Source organism: Malaya genurostris, chromosome 2 (genome assembly GCF_030247185.1).
Source record: "Malaya genurostris strain Urasoe2022 chromosome 2, Malgen_1.1, whole genome shotgun sequence".
In the NCBI taxonomy this organism is placed as follows: domain Eukaryota; kingdom Metazoa; phylum Arthropoda; class Insecta; order Diptera; family Culicidae; genus Malaya; species Malaya genurostris.
In genome coordinates this window covers 338,259,762-338,273,041 of record NC_080571.1, presented here as the reverse complement: position 1 = coordinate 338,273,041, position 13,280 = coordinate 338,259,762, and the positions used below count along the sequence as shown (strand labels likewise).

The following is a 13,280-nucleotide window of genomic DNA, read 5'->3' as shown; positions in this document are numbered from 1 at the left end:
AAACATGTAAAATTGACCGTGTCTTTCGTCGTTTTCGATGTTTAAATTAAAAACAATTCTTCGGAAACCTGAATCAGGTGAGTTATTAGTGTTTTCTGGTGGAGATTATTGCACGTACTTCAATGTTCAATCTTGCTTTAATTTTCTGGTGGTCTACTGCAATGAAATAATTCATCCAAATCACCCCCAATTGTTGGTAGGAAAACTCATCCGGAACAATTTCCCGACCAGGCACACGACCAAAACGGTTTGGGTAAATTCAAATTGTAATCCTCTTGCGTTAGTCAGATGTAATTTCGCACCGTTCGTTGGTTGTGTGCTGCTTCGATTCAATCCGGGCAGGCTTGAGGCTCGCACAGAAAAGCTATCCTATTATTTGGAACTAGAACGACGAATCTTTCCGGGCTACCGGTGTTCGGTCAAACTGCTCAATACCCAGTTCCGTGTTATTCCACAGTGAGTGAACGGGAGAATGAGAAGCAATTGGTCCATAAATTACAAACGAATGCCAGACTGTGGGGCGAAATTCGAACCCTCACGACAAACGACGCTGGGTTTCCCCTTATTTCCACTTTTAATTACGAATGTATTACGTGAAAATGGACACATGGCCTGGCAAAACTTGTTCCGATACGAGGGAAACATCCCTCGCAATTGTTTTCAATACACCGAGGCAAAGTTCTGTGCATAAGATTTTAGCTGGATGAATAAAAATGATTGCAATTTGTTTTTTTTTTCTGTTTGAGTGTAAATTTTTCATTCAGTGAATCTGAAATTGAGGGGATTCACGTTTTTTTTTCTTCTGTGTTGGTCCTTGGCAAATATCCCTTTTAAACCCGCGGCTTCCCACACCTAGCTATTACCTTTTTCAAACATAGACTGAAATTGCAATGACATGGTCTGGTGACGATGCAGATTGAACTATTTGATCGTTTTCTGGTGCTGCTGAATCCACTTGCAGTTCATTCTTGTCTGATGGAAAATCGTTCCCTTTGCAAAATATTGCTCTGTTTGATGGTAAGCCGGGTGGATTTTTTTTAGAATTTTGTCATTTCGGTTCAGGTGCCGTAACATTTGAGTTGGCAATTTACGTTAATCTAAGGCGAACTATAATAATAGATAGAATAATAGATATTTACATTTTTCGACTCTGTTTTATTATCATAGTTATTGCGTGTTATTTGTCTCTTGTTTTATTATTATTTTTCATAAATCCTGTCAAATATGGCACTGTGTAGATTCCACTCCAAGATCGTTTGAGTATCGTGGAGGGTTGTTCGAATACATCACTTGAAATAGACAATCAGTCATTAGGTGTTTTCAAGTTGGACAATCTAGAGGCTGTATTCATAAGCAATGATTACTGAAACAATCATTTAACTCGAATTTTCTTCAGATCCAATCATTCGCGCCGGTATTTTGAACTACTTGCTAGATTTCGAGGAATAGTAGTATCAACTCGTTTCGATTAATTTAATCATTTTTTTATATCTCTAACCTAAATCGTTCGGAAACGATCGTTTGGGGTACGTAAAGACTGTCCCAGAAAGTATGGACGCACTTTGATTTCGCTGTGAATAATTCACAAGTGTTAGATATTCAAATTTTATTCGATATACTGATAATATTAGACTACAACAACAAAAATTAATCTCAACATTTTCTACCTAGCCATTGTAGACTAGCTGGCGCACCTTCTTGCGAACGTTCCTCATTAAATTCCGTACAGACTTCTTGGCGACAAGTTTTGATACTTTTTTCCAATCGTTTTCGAACTGTTGAATGGTTTCGGCTGCCGAGACATGTTTCCTAAGATTTGCCTTCGTTAATGCCCAAAATTCTTCAATTGGTCGAAGTTGTAGGCAATTTGGTGGATTCATGTCTACTTGGACGATAGTGACATTTTTGGTAGTATACCACTCTACCGTTGATTTCGAGTAGTGGCAAGAAGCAAGATCTGGCCAGAAGACAAACATTCCTTGATGTATATTTCTCTGTTCATTGAAGCAGTGGTGATGAAGAGTTTCGAAATCTTACCGCAGCTACAAATTGCTTGCCAGACCATAGCTTTCTTACCAATTTTTTCGACTTCAATCGTGTCTCGGACTGGTTTAACACTTGCCCTTCTCGCACCGTATAATATTGTGGTCCCGACAAGGATTTGTAATCGAGTTTCACGTAGGTTTCTATCGGAATCCGTTTTGGTTGTTTCTGCTTCTTATAGGTTCGAAGATTCAAACATTCTTCAGCACGAAGAACATTTGACTTCGAAGTGCCCACTTTTTTGGCCACATCCCGAACTGAAACCTCCTTCTTTTGCTCGAACGCCTTCAGTGTACGTTTATCCAACTGAGGGTTAGCAGGACCTTTTTTCGACCCGTTTTCGGTTTATCCTCAAAGGTGTTATCCTCACCGAACTTCCTGATTGCATTTCGCACGGCTTTTTCACTTACTCCTTCCATTTTTGCTATCTTTCTCAGTGGCAGTCCGCGTTCTGTGCACCATTTGTACACCATTAGAGTTAGAGAAGAGTGTAAACAAAAGGACGCAGCCATAAAAAGTCTTTACTAACAAACACCTAGTAGTTTGAATGCATGATATTGGGTTCAGAAGTAAAAGTTTTTCGTTTCAAATGAAAAAGTGCCACTGGTAGATTTCGGGCAACAATGTCCGATTTCATGATTCACTTTGTTAACTTGTCGCACTCATGTCGGTGTTGCTTTATTTAGAAGGCTTGATTTGATTCAATTAAACATCATTTGTTGTGAGAAATCCGCGTAAAAACGCGTTACTTCGGAAATCTGCGTCAAACAACCGCAAAAGTTAAAAAAAAATATTTTATGCCGAGTGTCTTAGAAATGCATGAAACGCCCAGGAAATTTGCAAAATATCGACTTTGTGACTTGGAAAAATTTTGAGATTTCCGAAATCGAAAATTTTTGTTTGATGCCAAATGTCTAAGAAATGCATGAAACATCGAGATATGGTGTAATCAAAGACATTTCTAAGAAAACCGGATAGCATTGAAAATTCGTGTAACTTTGGAAATTCACATAATAACTATCGCATTTAAAAACCCGCAATACCTCAGTGTAATTTAAGAATTGAAATGCATCAATGAAGTGGCTTGTCGTAATCGATTTGAATGGTATAAAACTATAATTTCAATGTTGATGACCTGTAATGATCCTTTTTGCAATCAAAGCATTTGAAGTTTTCATGAGGATTCCCACCAGATGTAAAACACATGCCATTTTTTGCGTCTCAAAAAAGCATTGGAGCTTAACCGGCAGGTTGAAAATTGAGGGCCGTTAGAGTTGAAGCCAAGAGCCATAGCTGCCACTGAAGAATTTTTTGCAATTCGCAATTCGAAAATCACGATAAAAACAAACATTAAATCTATTATGTTGAGCTAATCGACGTCAAAATGAACTCACGATAATCAGGCCTTGTTAGGCATATGGTGTAATCAGTGTCCTATAATACGAATCGCTTTCAAGTGTTCAAACTATCTAATCGCTATACTGTCGAGTCCAACAAATTCAATTGAAGAAAGCCGGGTCCGAATAAAACACCAGAGCGAGTGCGTAATTTTTCATCATGACAACGCTCGGTCGCATAATGCGTTTCCGGTCAATAACTATTTGTACTGATTATGGGTAGAAAATTCTACCCTATCTGCTATATTGATTTAAGCTGACGCCATCCAACTGTCAATTATTTTATTTGATAATATATTCATTAGGGTACACCGCTTTCGACTACCACTCGATCAATGCAGAGCGCACTTCATAGTATAAAAAGATTATTTTTGCCTTTCTTATATAGAAAGGTTATGGAATCACTTGCACCAGTGAAAATTGGCCAAGTGTCATATACCATTCGACTCAGTTCATCGAGCTGAGCTGTGTGTGTGTGTGTGTGTGTGTGTGTGTGTGTGTGTGTGTGTGTGTGTGTGTGTGTTTTTTTTACAAGGTGAAATACCTTATGTACTTTCCCAGCTCACGCGCTCAGTAGTTGTCAAGCTACCGCTATTGTGAACCAGCGAGTGGGACTGGCTGGCCCTTACCCACTAAAACACCTTGGACATCTTGCCTTGATCCCCCCGAAACTAAGCTAAGCTCAATACTTCGGGGGAGGCTGTGCTCATGCACTTCTTCGTTTGGGAGAAAATAAGCTCCTGTGTTTCTCTCTTTATTCATCTCGGATGTGCTCATGCACTTCTTCGTTTGAGAGAAAATGTGCTCCTGCGTTTCTCTCTTTATCCATCTCGATCCACCTTTAGCGCCTCGACGACCCAATGTTTTCCCTTTTACGCCACGCGGGACACCCAAAGGAGTGCCGAGGTCGGCTTCGCGATTCCGGTTTGGAGCATGGCTTCCGGTTCGCTGGTGCCCCGACGACTCGAATCGGTGTTGTGGCGGCTACTCGACTAGTCCCCGGTGATGGATCTAGTCTACACCGACAGAGAGTTCCCCGACTATGGAAGTTCTCCCGTAACCGACGTTTTCGATACTCGTATACTTACGATGCATGACGTGGTCTACTCATCTTGTCCTCGACGACGGATCAAGACTACACCGACGAAGGAAGTTCTCTCGATCCGACGCTCACTCGCTGATCCCTTTTCCATATTCGCTGCAACTCCGAGAGTATCTGTGTTACCACTTTGTTTACTGCATTCCACGTGCCTTCTTCACGACACATTTCCTCAGATATATTATCCACCCTTAGGGCAGGCATTTCCCTACGTACTTCCGCAAACCGGGGACAATCGAATATCACATGTTCAGGTGTTTCTTCAACATACTCACACTCCGGACAAAATGGAGACGCGGCGTGACCACACCGATGCAGATACTTCCGGAAACAACCATGACCAAATAGAAACTGCGTTAGGTAGAAGTTTACCTCTCCGCGTTGTCTATTCATCCACGGCGACAGATGTGGAATGAGCCGGTGAGTCCATCTACCTTTCTCCGTACTGTCCCACTCCTGCTGCCACTTCGCCATCGAATCGATTCGAACCATCGTTCGCACGTTTCTGGTGGTTCTACGCTGATAACACTCGATATCCTCCGCCAGGGTAATGCAGATTGGGATCATTCCGGCGATAACGCTGGCTACTTCCGACGATATTGTCCTGTAGGCGCTCGTGACTCGTATGACCATAAGCCGGAATGCTCTGTTGAGCTTTTCACGGTTCCTCTTCGTTTTCAATGCTGTTCCCAGGCAGGTTTTCAATGCTGTTCCATACCGTAGTATTGACGAAGATACACTAGCTAACATACGTCTTGTGCTGCTTTTCGGGCCACCGACATTTGGCATGATCCTCGTTATTGCATTTATCGCCTTCGCGGACTTCTCGCAGGTATAGTCGACATGGCAGTTAAAGTTCAACCGGTTGTCGATCATCACTCCGAGAAGTTTCAGAGCTCGCTTAGTTGAAATCGCATGTCCCCCTACATCTATCTCGATACGCTGGATCGACTTGCAGTTGCTCACCAACAACACTTCCGTTTTGTGGTGAGCTATTTGTAGCCTGACTCCGTTCATCCAGCCCTCAATCGTGCTTATCGTCTCTGTCACCGAGGCCTCTACTTCTTCGAGAGACTCGCCCATCACCGTTAACGATATGTCGTCCGCGAAGCCCACGATTTTCACTTTCCTGGGAAATTGCTGTGTCAAGACCCCATTGTACATAGCGTTCCAGAGAGTCGGACCGAGAATGAATCCCTGAGGGACGCCCGCCGTCACTCGCACTGACCTCTGTCCTTCGTTCGTATCGTACACCAGGATTCTATTGTGGAAATAGCTCTTTAGGATTCGGCAAACATAATCTGGGATCCGCATTCGGTGTAGTGCTGTGGCGATGGTCTCCCAGCTGGCACTGTTGAAAGCATTCTTCACGTCCACTGTAACCACGGCTCAGTATCGGTCACCTCTTCGCTTCTGTTTGGACGCCTTCTCAGCGCTCTCAAGCACTGTCCGGATTCAATCGTCGACACTCCTTGACGAAAACCGAACTGCATGTTCGACAATCCTCGTTCGCCTTCAGTGCATTTCATCAACCTGTTGAGAATAATTCTTTCCAGGAGTTTCCCAAGTGTGTCCAGCAGGCAAATAGGCCTATACGAGGCAGGATTACACGGTGGTTTACCTGGCTTCGGCAGCAACACCAGCTTCTGGATCTTCCACATGTCTGGGAAGTTGCCTTCGTTCAAGCACTTCTGTAACACAGTTCGGAACATGTCTGGATACGCCAGAACCGCGGTTTTCAACGCCACGTTTGGTATCCCATCCGGGCCTGGAGCTTTCTTGGCTTTCAGTCGCTTTGCGGCTTGTGTAAGCTCTTCGTTAGAAATTTGCCGATCAACAGAGTCGGCTTCTTCTTCGCCATACGGTGTTGGTGGCCAAGTAGTCGGGTCGTGCTTCGGGAAGAGACACTCCACGATCTCTTTCAACTTGTTCGGGCACATTTCAGCTACGATGGACGGACCCTTAATTTTCGCCACCACAACTCGATACGCGTCCCCCCAGGGATTGGCGTCTGCTTCTCGACACAGTCTCTTGTAGCAATTTGATTTGCTACGCTTAATCTCCCGTTTGAAAGCGGACCGGGCTTCCCGAAAAGCCGACTTGCGTTCCTCTATTTCTGTTTCTGTCCTTGCTCTCTGGGCCCGCCTCCTGGCTCTGAGGCAAGCAGCTCGTAACGTACTGAGCGTCCCGTTCCACCAGTAAGCTGGTCGGCGGCTATTCGTTGGTTCCGATTTTCGCAGCATTGTGGTGTCGCAAGCCATCACCATTCTTCTTTTCAGTTCGGTCGCATCGATATTATCGACGCCGCCGTCCGGTCGAAGTGCCTCAATAAAGAGGTCCTTGTTAAAGGTTTTCGTCTTCCACTTTCGCCCATCGGTAATGCTTCTCCGTGTCGCCACTGGGATTCGTTGGCCGATGCGATAGTGTATCGCTTGGTGATCGCTATGAGTGTATTCCTCGCTCACTTTCCAATTCATGTTTGCAGCCAGATTAGGACTGCAGAACGTGACGTCGATGATCGACTCTCTACCGTCTTTCCGAAATGTACTAACGGAGCCTTCATTACACAATCGTACTTCTAACTTTGCTAAAGCTTCCTGCAGAATATATCCTCTTGCATTGGTTACTCTGCTGCCCCATTCCACCGCCCAGGCATTGAAGTCTCCTCCTATGACTACTGGTTTTCGTCCGATTAGCTTATTGGTCAACTGTTCCAGCACCTGGCTAAACTGCTCCACTGTCCACCTCGGAGGGGTATAGCAACTGCATACAAAGACGCCGTTAATCTTAGCAATCACGAAGCCTTCACTTTCGCTCTCAACCACTTCCTGTATAGGGAATCTTCCCATGACGTGTATCGCGGCCATTCCTGTTCTATCTGACACCCAGTTGCCGTTATCAGGGGGAACTTGATACGGCTCTGAGATTATCGCAACATCGCACTTAGTTTCTGTCATTGACTGCCATAACAGTTGCTGTGCGGTATCACAATGATTCAGATTTATCTGGGTTATCTCCATTACTGTTGGCCCGCAGTCGCCCTCTTGTAAGCAGGGCACTTGAAGCTACCAGTCGGATGGTCATCTCCCTCCTCCGAAGTGCAAAGCATACACTTCGGTTTTTGCGTGCAGTCTCTCGCAATATGACCCATCCCTCCACATTTCCAGCACATTTTGGATCTGTCGGGGCCTTTACAAGCTCCTGCTCGATGTCCAAAGTCCAGACACTTGATGCATCTTTCCGCTCTCTTTTCCACTCGCGGTACAGCTTTCAGTAGACACCGCGACCATCCGATCGTTGTGTGTGTGTGTGTGTGTGTGTGTGTGTGTGTGTGTGTGTGTGTGTGTGTGTGTGTGTGTGTGTGTGTGTGTGTGTGTGTGTAATCTCACTAGGTTTTCTCGGAGATGGCCGAAGCGATTTTGACAAACTTAGATTCAAATGAAGGGTCTCATGGTCCCATATGGAATTTCTGAATTTCATCCGGATCCGACTTCCGGTTCCGGAGTTATAGTGTAAAGTGTGTTCAATATTGTATACCGTCACTTAAACTGGCAGAACAAAAACCGTAAAAAATGTTGTAAACTGGACTCAAAACCGTTATTCCCAATCTTAGGATCAAATGAATGGTCTCATGATCCTACCAAAAATTACTGCATATTTTCGGATACAACAGAAATTTAAATCGTCGTTTCAATATTTGAATAAAAATTAGTAGAGTTTGTATGTCATGTTAGTTGGTGGCCGTACGAACCGACTTCGATTATACTAGTTCTCGGATTCTGGTGACGGAAGTGCATATAATAGTGAACCCACTTCGTTTCCTTGACCTACGCGAGTAAAGCACTGTTTCATTCTGTATGTTATACACAAACAATCTCTTGGTTTCTTTCAAAAATCGAAGAGAAAAATTTTGAATAGAATCCCGATCAACAAGGGAGAACAAAATTGTATCTGGGGTTGTTTTGTTTTTCCTATCTAAACTAGTCATAATCTTGGCCTCGTTAATAGTTAAAATAACAAAAATTATAACTGAATTTAACCTAGGTGATAACAAAATTGTTACAAACCTTGATATCTAAATATCAATATTATATCTAAATTTGTTACAAATTTAGTACGAATTATCAGCTGTTATTACCCATTTTTTGGGGGGAAAGGCTTTACCGTGCAAATCTAAAAATAAATTTCGCGAAGTGAGATGAAATTGCATACCTTTAGGTGATTTGATTTGCCATAAAAAAAGTTATGCACGGTTAAGCGACTGGTTCCGAACCGGGAAGTTTTGAGTTGCCAACATACGCTACGATTGCATCAGGGCATGAGAACCAACTGATGTTGGAAGGTTATATTGGCATCATATAGTAACTAGTGTAAGTCCATATTACTACAGAAATAATCTATCGCTCTTCTCGCTCCCTCTTTCGTCGTTCCCTTCCAACCGGCATAGGAATGACAAAGGGGCTATTTTAGAACTATGAGCAAGCTTTCTTTTGGTACTGAAGAAAAGTTGTGAATGAACGGAAATGATTAAATTCAGTGAAACAAAACTACCTTATAGAATCTGAGGAAAATAACTAATGAATGATAGTTTTTCAGTTTTTTCTTCTTTGTACCAGTACTCAGTTCGCTCGTTAGTTGAAGTAGTGAATTGTCTGTACGTGTATGTGTGTCGATTGGTGGGCATATTTTGATTAACATGTGCACTTAATTTTCCCGGAGATGGCTGAATCGATTTTCGTAAATTTAGGTTGGAATAAAAATTTGTTTGAAAGACAGCAAAAAATCAGAAGTGTATATAACATCGATTCGAACAGCAAGTTTTTATGATTGATGATGAACCAATTGCCTATTAGTCACATTAGTTTGCGATATTCGCATCCAGAAGCCCAGCAATTAATGTTCAAAAACCATCAAAATTTAACTTCCATTCCGGTTTGATTGTTAGATATCTACTTAGATTGACTCACAGAATACCCGGTGAACGACCGCAACTAGGTTAAAACCGGGTATAAATAAACGATATAATAATAATAATGACTCACAGAAAAATGATTCAAATGAAAAATCTTATAATGCGGGTCGGTTGCTTCAAACTCTAATTGCAAATTTCGAATCCCATCTCGTGATCCCAAATTGGAAGTAATCAAAGTACTACGAAATGAGGCTATCATAAATTTATCAGATATGGATAGATTGAACTTTTCAAATCGAACGTATTATGGTGCGATAAATCGTTTTTGTCTGATTCACGACTCAGGCCCGTACCCAGGATGTCTTTTCGGGAGGGGCCCAATAATTAAAAATAATTTTACCGAAGATTGCTTATGTACCTAATTCTCGGTGTGCCTTTTACGGGTGTTAAACTTTTCCATTTGAACTGATGTTGCATTACATTTCATTACGTTTACTGTCTTGTAATTTATGTAACACATGTCTGAGGCCTTTTAAATAATTATATATCTGTTTTTGATTTCGGGAGGGGCCAGGGGCTAAGTTTAGAGGTTTTGAGCCCAGTTTAAATTTTGTTTTTCGTTTATTGCAGCGTCACTTTTGAAGACGTTTTGAAATTTTTGACACTTATCACTCTGTTTTTCCGGAAACAAAAATCGGTTACCGATAATCCACTTTTTCCAATATTTTTAGTCCAATTTTAAAGCTTTTGCCTTACCTTTCTTTGTTCGTTAGAGAAAAAGCGAAAAATCATCTTGAAGAATATTTATTTTCAATTTAAAATTAATATTTGAATAAAAACTTTACACAATTTAAGTAGGAATTACTTGAACGTTCTCACATTTAAAATTTAGGCCGTTATTTAGAAATTAGCAACTAGCAAAAGGTTATTTGGTGAAATTTTTCTACAAATTGAGATTTATTAAAATCTGGTACTACTTATACTACTTTCAAACTTAATCCATTCTGTATCTTGTAAAAAAATCTCAATCTATTATTCTTTTTCGTGGCCTCAGATTCTAGTCGCTATGATGGTAAAACGAAAAAAAAACATAGCTCCATTCACTGACATCGAATCGAATAATCTTGCTGTGTGTGACGACGCTCCTCACATCTGCGCCGTTACTGTCATGAATGTTGAAACATACACTGTTATTGTGAAGAGCATGAACCACAATCTCCAATTTGTGAGTATCATATATGCAAGATTTAATAGAATTTAATCAAGTGTTCTAATGATGGTAACATTGTAATAACCACAATAAACCACATCAACACACAGTTCCAGTTCCTCCCGGCGGTCGAGATTATCCTCGTTAGCTCATCTGCTCGACAAGCTTTTTGTTACACAATGCACATGCACACATCCACCGAGAGCTATAAAAACTAGCATAATCTGTCCCCAGCCGGTGACATTCTTTTTCATAAGCTAGCCGCCTGCTTGGATGTCGGCCGATGCACGTGTGCAGCGGAAAAAGCACTATTCGCCTACCTTGGTAGACAGGCAAGCAGGCAGGCAGGCACAGACAGGTTCCATTCTCATTACACATGACACTAATGGCTATCTCGTTACCCCTGGTTCTTACCTTTGCAGATCTTTGTAACTCCAACCGCCGATGACCTGGTAGTTTCATCACCTACTACATCATCACAATCATCATTAGCATAGGATGCTGCTGTGCGACTGGCTGACGGTTCTTCGCTGAAAGGCGCACATTGAAAACAGTGCGAGTGACTAACTGACTGACTGACGGTGTGTGTGTGCGTTTTTGGTGGCGAACAAAAGGAAGGCGGTAGATGCTAACATATCCGGGAACCGGCCTAAACCGATGCGCCCTCGAAGGGCCCTGCCAGCGCAGTAGGCTGAGCCAAACGGAGACGAGACTGTCTACTGATGGTGAGTACACCGTAAAAAACATTCGACATTTCATTCCTAATAGGGTTGTTCTTACATTTGTGTATTTTAAATAATTTTTACGACGTTTCGTGATTAAAACTTTGGTCACAGTATCTCGGGATTTTCGCATGATTTATCAGCTTGATTTAACATACTTTTTTCCAATTTCAAGAAATAAATTTCTTGAGAGTCAGACAATACTAAATTAGAAATTATCTCTAAAGACTGTCCTAGAATGTATGGACGCACTTTGATTTCGCTGTTAATAATTCACAAGTGTTAGTTATTCAAATTTTATTCGATATACTGATAATTTTAGACCACAACAACAGGATATTCTTCTCAACATTTGCTACTTAGCCATTGTAGACTAGCTGGCGCACCTTCTTGCGAACGTTCCTTATTAAATTCCGTACAGACTTCTTGGCGACAAGTTTTGACACTTTTTTCCAATCTCTTTTCGAACTGTTGAATGGTTTCGGCTGCCGAGAGATGTTTCCTAGGATGTGCCTTCGTTAATGCCAAAAATTCCTCAATTGGTCGAAGTTGTGGGCAATTTGATGGATTCATGTCTACTTGGACGATAGTGACATTTTTGGTAGTATACCACTTTACCGTTGATTTCGAGTAGTGGCAAGAAGCAAGATCTGGCCAGAAGACAACAGGATCCTTGTGGCTTCGAATCATGGGTAGAAGTGGTTTTTGTAAACATTCCTTGATGTATATTTCGCTGTTCATTGAAGCAGTGGTGATGAAGGGTTTCGAAATCCTACCGCAGCTACAAATTGCTTGCCAGACCATAGCTTTCTTACCAAATTTTTCGACTTCAATCGATGTCTCGGACTGGTTCAACTCTTTTCCCTTCTCGCACCGTATAATATTGTGGTCCCGGCAAGGATTTGTAATCGAGTTTCACGTAGGTTTCGTCGTCCATGATTATGCAGTTCAAATTTCCAACAAGAGTCGTATTGAACAGCTTTCGAACCCTCGGCATGATCGATGCTTCTTGTTTTGGACTACGTTTTGGTTGTTTCTGCTTCTTACAGGTTCAAAGATTCAAACGTTCTTTAGCACGAAGAACATCATGAATTGAAACCTCCTTCTTTTGCTCGAACGCCTTCAGTATACGTTTATCCAACTGAGAGTTAGCAGGACCTTTTTTCGACCCGTTTTCGGTTTATCGTCGAAAGTGTTATCCTCACCGAACTTCCTGATTGCATTTCGCACGGCTTTTTCGCTTACTCCTTCCATTTTAGCTATCTTTCTCAGTGACACTCCGCGTTCTGTGCACCATTTGTACACAATTTTTCGACGTTGTACTGCTGAAAGCCAACGCATTTCGAAATAAACTAATGAAAACGAATAAACAACTGCACAAGTGGTTAGAGAAAAGTGTAAACAACAAGACGCAGCCATGAAAATAGACAAATTTTGAACCATTGCGAAATGGCAGCGGTTTTTGATTGCGTTCATACTTTCTGCGACAGTCTTTTATACCTAAACCAACTAACATCAAGATCAGAAATACCTTCTGGTCTCAAGTTTCAAAGTTAATGTTCCATTCTTGAAGAATTCCTAGATTTTTCAAGATGAACGACCCGAAAACGATTGTTTCTCGCCACGGTGTGGGTGGGAGAATCACCAAATCGTTAAACCTTTTTTCACATGTTTGTCCTGCGGTGGCAATCACCCCTAGGCGAGACGATGAAAAACTAAACTCAAGACTGACGAAAATCGTTATTTTTAATTAGACTGAGGTCGGACGGCCGGCTAAACACAGTCCAGATCTGAAGAAAAATTAGTTCGTTCCGCTGGCTGCAACAGTCTGGCGTGTGTTAATAGTTTAATGAGGCGACCTCCAGAAACAATCGCGCATATTTCAGAGCTATAAAAT

The 13,280-nt window shown here is 41.9% G+C and overlaps 1 protein-coding gene across 4 annotated transcripts in view; it reads left to right on the top strand.

Moving 5' to 3' along the window:
- The window catches only part of LOC131431740 (beta-1,4-glucuronyltransferase 1), a 333,086-nt gene that overhangs the window by 281,893 nt on the left and 37,913 nt on the right, over nucleotides 1-13,280 (top strand). For all 4 annotated transcript variants that reach the window (XM_058597607.1, XM_058597610.1, XM_058597608.1 and 1 more), the window contains one exon: nucleotides 11,084-11,386. The gene's annotated coding sequence lies outside the window, so the exon portion shown is untranslated. The remainder of the gene's footprint in view (nucleotides 1-11,083; nucleotides 11,387-13,280) is intronic.